Source organism: Gekko japonicus, unplaced genomic scaffold (assembly GCF_001447785.1).
Source record: "Gekko japonicus isolate JY-2015 unplaced genomic scaffold, Gekko_japonicus_V1.1 scaffold2052, whole genome shotgun sequence".
Classification (NCBI taxonomy): domain Eukaryota; kingdom Metazoa; phylum Chordata; class Lepidosauria; order Squamata; family Gekkonidae; genus Gekko; species Gekko japonicus.
Genome location: NW_015174899.1, coordinates 4,093 through 11,746, shown reverse-complemented (window position 1 = coordinate 11,746; position 7,654 = coordinate 4,093).

Genomic DNA, 7,654 nt, shown 5'->3' with positions numbered 1-7,654 from the left:
AGAGAAAGAGGGAAAGAAAGAGGGAGAGAAGGAAATAGGGAGAGAGGGAAAGAAAGAAAGAGGGCAAACAGATGGGAGGGAGGCTCCCCCCCAATCAAGCCTGCGCCATCCCCCATGGTCCACTCCCCAATAAGCCCTCGCCACCACCCTGAACCAGCCAGGTGCTGGGAAAGGTGGGCGGTGGGGTTCCAGAGGCCTTCCCCAGGCTCTGTGCCTCAGGCCGAGGGGGGGCTCTGTAACTTACCTGGCTGCTTCTTGCTCCTCATGGCCCGGGGCTGCTGGAAGCAGAGGGCAGGGCTTGTTGCATGTGCCCGCCCCCTGCGCTATTTACTGCCGGAGCTCGGCTCCTGTGGGCTCCTGCAGGAAATGACCCCTGATCTTTCTTTTTTTTGTTTTGAAAAAAGCACTCATTTTTAGTCTGTTGGTTTAAATCTAATTAAGTATCACACAGAAGCACTCTGTAATGTCTCAGATTTGTATAACCAATTGCTCCTTTTAAAATTTATGGCCTCCCCTCCCCCCCATGCAGTTCTGCAGTTTTCATCTCATGTTGATATCTTAGAATCATAGAGTTGGAAAGGACCTCCAGGGTCACCTAGGCCAACCCCCTGCCCAATGCAAGAAATTCACAAATACCTCCCCCCTACACCCCCCAGGGACAAGTTCAATGCCCAGAAGATGGCAAAGAACAAAAGAAAACCAACCCTCCGGGATCCTTGGCCAAACTGGCCTTGAGAAGAATTGCTTCCTGACTCCAAAGTCGCAATCAGCATTTCCCTGGGCATGTAAGAAAGGGCCACAAGAACTAAGCAGCCCTTCCTGCCCTCCCTCTCATGATCTGCCTAAGTTCACAGAAGGAGCATTGCTGTCAGATGGCCATCTAGCCTCTGTTTAAAGACCTCCAAAGAAGGAGAGCCCACCACCTCCCGAGGAAGCCTGTTCCTCTGAGGAACCACTCTGTCAGGAAGTTCTTCCTAATGTTTAGCCAGAAACTCTATACTGCCATTTTGTTTTGTCTTTAATCAGGGGTCATTTCGTAGAAAAAGAGCTAGGGGAACTCATTAGCATAACTCATTACCATATGCCACACACCCTGACATCAGGGGCTCGGCAGTGGACCTGCAAGGCCAGCGGGAGTGCGAGGAAGCCCCGCCAAGGCCCTCCCTGGCCCCAGGCAGGCAGGGGTGGGGAGAGGCGGGGAGGAAGCAACTTACCCTCCCTCTTCTCCTGCCTCCTCCTGGCTGAATGAGGGCTGTAAGTGGGGCGGCCGGAAGCAGGGGGCGGGGCTTCATCATGTGCCCCGCCCCCTGCACCTCACCCGGGGGAACTGTGTTCCCCCGCGTTCCCCCCCGAAATGACCTCTGTCTTTAATCATTTTTTGTCCATATAGCCATAAAGCTTTCATTCCATGGCAGAATACTACACACACCAGATCTCCACAAGCAGATCCATACAAACCCATTCCCTCTGCGTCACAAAAGTAAGCAGAAAGGTACACAAACCTCACTACACTAACAGTGTAATCCTAGGCAGAGTTACTCCACTCTGCCAATGAGCTTAGGCTGCAAGAATTTCTCATAGAATTGCCCTGTTTTGGGCATCTCATCTTTTTCTACATGAAGCAGAATATTTGAGGTGTAACATTTGCAACTGATCACTAGGGGTTGCTCAGAAGCCAAATTTGTTAAATCTTTGGCAAGGCTATGAATGCCTGAGAGTGCCAGCAGCTATTTCAGCATCTTGTACTTGCAGGTTAGTAGATGCAGATTTTTTTTAAAGACTGAGAGTTTATGAAAACACTGGGGCAGGTAGAGCATATATAGTTATAAGAGTATAGGAATTTCCTTCAGGAGTGTAGATGTAACTGAATTTAATTATAATCAAGGAGTTAGGGAACTCTCTGTTAAATAGGGTGATTTAGCAAAATAGAAAAACATATGGTTTAAAACGATTTTTTTTAATGCTAGGCACTCTAAACCAGTATTGCATGACACAACAATTGTAGTGACATCACAAATTGATTACAAGATTTTAGATTGATTGTTGGCATTACTACAGAACAAGCTTGAAGAAAAATGTCTTGTCCCTTTAACAGGGGCTTAATGTGTGAAAATGGGCAGCTGCAGCTTTTCATGAAATGGAGGTAAATAACATCCCTGGGCAAATGACAGTCCATTAAGAGTCCGTTAAAAGAACTGGACATTTTTCTCCAGGCAGTTGGTAACTCTAAATAGCAGGGTGAATTGTTGCCTCCATTGAGGGCTCATGCAAGATGCTATATACTGAAGTTATGAGCAGCCCATTCCTCAGAGCAGCATGTTCCTTCCTTACAGAGTCAGAGTATTCATCTGTGTAGCCCAGTATTATCTGCTGTGAAAGGTCTTAGGCAAGGACTTTCTGAGTTCTTTTACCTACATATGCTACAAATTGAACTAGGACTTGTCTGTGTGTAAACCCAACGTGCTGCGTGTCTGAGCTATGGTTAGGGTTGCCAAGTCGCGGCGGGGGATTGCATGTCTTCACAGAATCCGTGCCACAGGGACTGCGAGACACGTTGCACCCGCCGTCACCAGGATGTGATGCTACGCGTCGCTCTGGCAACGGGGCTCCAAACAGCACTTAACCACTACACCAACCCGCCTGCGTTTTCCGGCACGTGTGGCCAGGGCCTCTGTATACCTTCTTTCACTGTTCTTCCCTGTATTCTAACCCTTTTTGGAGAAAAACAACAATGTTAAATACAGAGGCTGTCTTCAACAGCAGCAGCCTTCTTATGAGTTTCTTTGCTCATGTTAGGTCACATCGGCAAGGAGACAATTTATTTATTATTTATTAATTCAATAGGTGTTATGTATTGAGCCTGAACTGCCCTTGCAAAACAACTGAGCTTGGAATGCATAACAATAGATTGCTAGGATCCTAGAATGGACCAGTAGAGAGACAAGGATCCTAGAGTAAACCAATTGGGAAACAATGGAGTGTAAATGGCCTATCGTTGGGAATGGGGTGTTTCTGGGTATAATCCTTTTCAGGCATAAATACCTGGCTTCGGCCAGGGATTGCAGTCTTCTTTCTCTTGCTGAATCACTAATAAACTATGAGCTGATCACTTCTATGCATCTGAACCCAGTATATTTCACTGGCGACGAGGATGGGATCCTGATGAGTGAGCCTGACCCAGCCTCCAGCACCGCACCGTGCAACGTTCTCCAGGACTCCATGCCTTGCATCGCTCCATGGGTCAGGGCTGCCGCTCCAGGAGTCATTCCTGTGTTCGACCCCACTCACCCTAAGCTTTGGGAAGTGTGGGTAGAGCAGCTGAAGTACTTTGTTCAGTTTCAAGGCATAGATGACGCCAACAAGAAGAAGTCGCTCCTGCTCAGCACATGCGGCATAGCCACAATACGCCTAGCCCAGGGCCTCATCGCTCCTAAAACCCTTGAAGCAGCCACATACGATGAACTCGTCAAGGCTCTCTCTGACCATTTCGCACTTCAACCAACCAAGATGGCAAAGCACATGGAACTCTTGGTGCACCACCAAAAGTCTGGTGAAGCGGCCACTGACTTCATGGCTGATCTCCGCAGGCTGGCCATAAACTGCGAATTCCCAGATCTCGAGGACGCCCTCTTAACACAGTTTGTCTGGGTCATCTGTGAACAGAAACTCCGCCGCAAACTCATCGGTACTTATGAACTCAAACTGGACAAGGCACTACACATGGCCATGGATTTTGAAAAAGCACAATGGGATCGCCAGGCCCACTCTGCTCATCAGGCCACCACATCCCCGGTATCCGACACCTTGGATGAGGAAGAAATACTCCATGTATGCTGCCCAGCTCACTGGGGCTCATGCCCACTGTCCATGACTGCTCCACAGCCCACAAATATCATCGCTCAAGCCCCTTGCGCCAGCTGTGGAGAAGAGCACAAATGCTGTTCCTGCTGTTTCTGTGATGCGATCGGCTGAACCTGTGGAAAACAAGGCCACATTGCATAAGCCTGCAGCTCCCAAGGAAACGGGCATCATCCAACCGCCCACCAGGAATCTGCAGAGCTCCACAATACAGCCATCCACCAACACCAGGTACTACACTTGCCCCAGGACGCCCCTAACAAAATTAAAGTAACCGTGTTAATAGAGGGGGCCCCTTGTGAAATGGAGTTGGACACAGGGTCCTCCATCTCCATCATCTCAGAAGAGACTCTGAGGAGGGTCTGCCCACAAGGTGGTCCCCACCTAGAACCTGCGGCCTTCACCCTCAGAGACTTCGGAAAGAACCCGGTGGCCATTAAAGGGTGGGGAAAGTTCCATGTGCAGTGTAAGAACTTTGAAGGACTTTTAGATTTGGTCGTGGTGAAAGGGCGGCTTACTAGTTTACTGGGTCTGTCGTGGTTTGCTCCCCCGGGGTTCGGAGTGACGGAGGTGCATCATGTGTGGCCTACGAACTTCAGCAACGTGTGCGACGAGTTCCTAGCCATTTTCAGTGGGACGCTTGGTCGCTACACCGGTCCGCCGGTCTCCCCAGACCTCGACCCAGCTGTATGCCCCATCCGTATGAAGGCAAGGTGCGTCCTGTTTGCGTTGCGGCCCAAGACAGATGGAGAGCTTGACCACGGTTTTTAGAGCCACTGCTACATGCCCGCTGGGAGACCCCCATCGTCACCCCAGTGAAGTCCAATGGAGACGTCCGTATCTGTGCAAACTATAAGTGCACCATAAACAAGGCCTTGCAGGAGCTTATCCCTTCCAGTAGTCAGCCATGTTTTGGCATTCATGGCAGATGTGAAGGTTTTCAGCAAGTTGGACTTGGCCCATGCAGCTCCCTGTAGATGATGCCACCACAGAGGCCCAGACGATCGTGATGCACAGGGGTGTGTTCTGGGTGCGGCAGCTGCAATTCAGGGTCAGCGTAGCCCTGGGGATCTTTCAAAATCTAATGGACTGTCTCCTTAAATATATCCCCAGGGTCCAGCTGTTCTTCGACGATGTTTTGATCGCTGCCCCCATGGCTGAGACCTTCGCCGAGAGCCAGTCTGGTGTAGTGGTTAAGTGCACGAACTCTAATCTGGGAGAACCGGGTTTGATTTCCCACTCCTCCACTTGCACCTGGCTGGATGACCTTGGGCAAGCCGTAGTTCTAATAAGAGCTAGTTCTTGAAAAAAGAGCAGTTTCTGTCAAGAGCTCTCTCAGCCCCACCTACCTCCCAGGGTGCCTGTTGTGGGGAAGGGAAGGGAAAGGAGTTTGTAAGCCGCTCTGAGACACCTTCAGGTAGTGAAGGGCGGGGTATAAATCCAATCTCTTCTCTTCTTCTCTTCTCTTCTCTTCTCTTCTGCACATCGTCCTGCAACATTTCCACATAACAGGACTGAAGGTGAAGCGAGAAAAATGCCTCCTGGGGGTTCCACAAGTTGAGTTCCTGGGGTTTTCTGTTGATGCTCAAGGCATCCATCCAACACCTGACAAGGTCCACGCCATCGTTGATGCTCCAACCCCCTCCTCTAAGCTGGAACTCCAGGCCTTCTTGGGGCTGCTGAACTTCTATCATTCCTTCTCGCCCCACAAGGCTGCAATCACCGATCCCCTGCACCACCTTCTTGATAAAAAAGCTTCTTGGGTGTGGGGCCAGAAGCAGGCCACCACATTCTGGGCTGTCAAGGACCTGCTCACCTCCAACGCGGTCCTAGCGTACTTTGACAAGACGCTCCCTGTCATCCTCGCCTGTGATGCTTCCCTGTATGGGGTGGGGGCTATCCTGGGACACAAGCTTCCTGACGGCCATGAGGTCCCCATGGCCTACTACTCGGCCAAACGCAACTACACGCAGATTGACAAAGAGGCATTGGCAATCATGGCAGGTGTCAAGATGTTTCACAACTACCTCTATGGGTGGCCTTTCACCATCATGACAGACCACAAACCCTTCCTGAGTCTGTTGGCTCCAGATCGCCAGACCCCACAGAGGCTGTCCCCCAGGGTACTCTGATGGTCTATCTTTTTGGCCAACTACCAGTATCCGCTCATCCACAGGCCCGGTAAAGTGATGGGTCATGCAGATGCCCTCAGCCGCCTCCCGCTGCCCTCCTGTGACCCATACTTGATGCCTGCGCACCAGATCCTGCTCCTCGAGGACCTGCCCAGCATGTCCTAGCAGCCTTACACCAAACGCACCTGGGAATTGTGTGTATGAAGGTGCTAGCCCACAGCTACGTTTGGTGGCCCAGCACGGACAGTGGAATTGAGGACTGTGTTAAACGCTGCCAGACGTGCCAAGAGTCCCGGCCGGAGTCCCCCAGGACCTGGTGCATCAGTGGGAGTCCTCCCACAAGCCATGGGCCCGCCTGCACCTCAACTTTGCAGGTCCATTCCAGGGCCAGATCTTCTTCATCCTGGTGGATTCATACTCCAAATGGCTAGAAGTGCTGCTGGTCCCCTCCACATCGTCCCGAGCAGCAATTTGCACACTATGGTGGATCTTCAGCACACATGGCATACCAGACACTGTCGTAATGGACAATGGGTCATCTTTCACCTCGTCCAAGTTTCGGGAATTCATGGACTACTATGCCATCCGACACATCCGCTCCACTCCCTTCCACCCCGCAACCAACGGCCAGGCTGAGCAGATAGTGAGGAGTACTAAGGAGTCCCTCCGCAGGATCGTCCAGGGAAGCTGGGACCATTCATCATTCAATAGGGCTGCTGTCAGTCTGGAGGGGTAAAAAATGTGCTGTCATTAATAGATGCTTAATGTGTGCAAATAAGAAGGTGAAGCAGTAGTTCAGCAGTTCGAGACCCGCCGCATGATGGAGTGAGCTCCCATCTCTGGTCCCAGCTCCTGCCAAAAACTGAAAAAAAGGGGGGGGATTCAACCTAGGATATGACTACGAACCAAAAAGGGCTATATATAAAAGTACAAATATTTATTAAGGTGTACACATGTTAAAACTTTCCTGATTAAAAATTACTTTGTCTAAGATCAGACTATAAAAGCTTATCCTCTATACATAAATATGATGGGTAAATACTTTACAACTGAAGACCAAATGCGTTTCGGCCCCTAAGGGCCTTCCTCAGTGGTCACTATTATCTATATATTCTAGACACACATTCAAAGACCTGTTACAGAGTTTTAGTACACATATAATTTAACCAGATGTTGTTTCCTTGTATACTTATAATTGGACTCCTGGTATTAGTGATGGGCCATAGGTATAGACATATCACCTCCACAACTTATTCTGGTAACAGCGATTTTGTAGGTCTAAATGTGTGTCACTCCATCAAGGTGAAAATTCTATCCAAACTCACAGGGTAGCTGCTGGAGCCTCTCCCCAAGATACCAACCAAGTTTGAAGAACATTGGACCAGAGGGTCCAATTCTACGGGCCCCCAAACAGGTTGCCCCTATCCCCTCCATTGTTCTTGTCACTCCCATCTTTAAAAAGGGTTCCAGAGGAGAGCCGGGAAATTACAGGCCAGTCAGTCTGACGTCGATACCGGGTAAATTGATGGAAACCATTATTAAGGAAAGAATTATAGGCACATAGATGAACAAAACCTATTGAGGCAGACTCAGCATGGGTTCTGTAAGGGAAGATATTGTCTCACTAACCTGTTAGTGTTCTTTGAGGGGGTGAACAAACATGT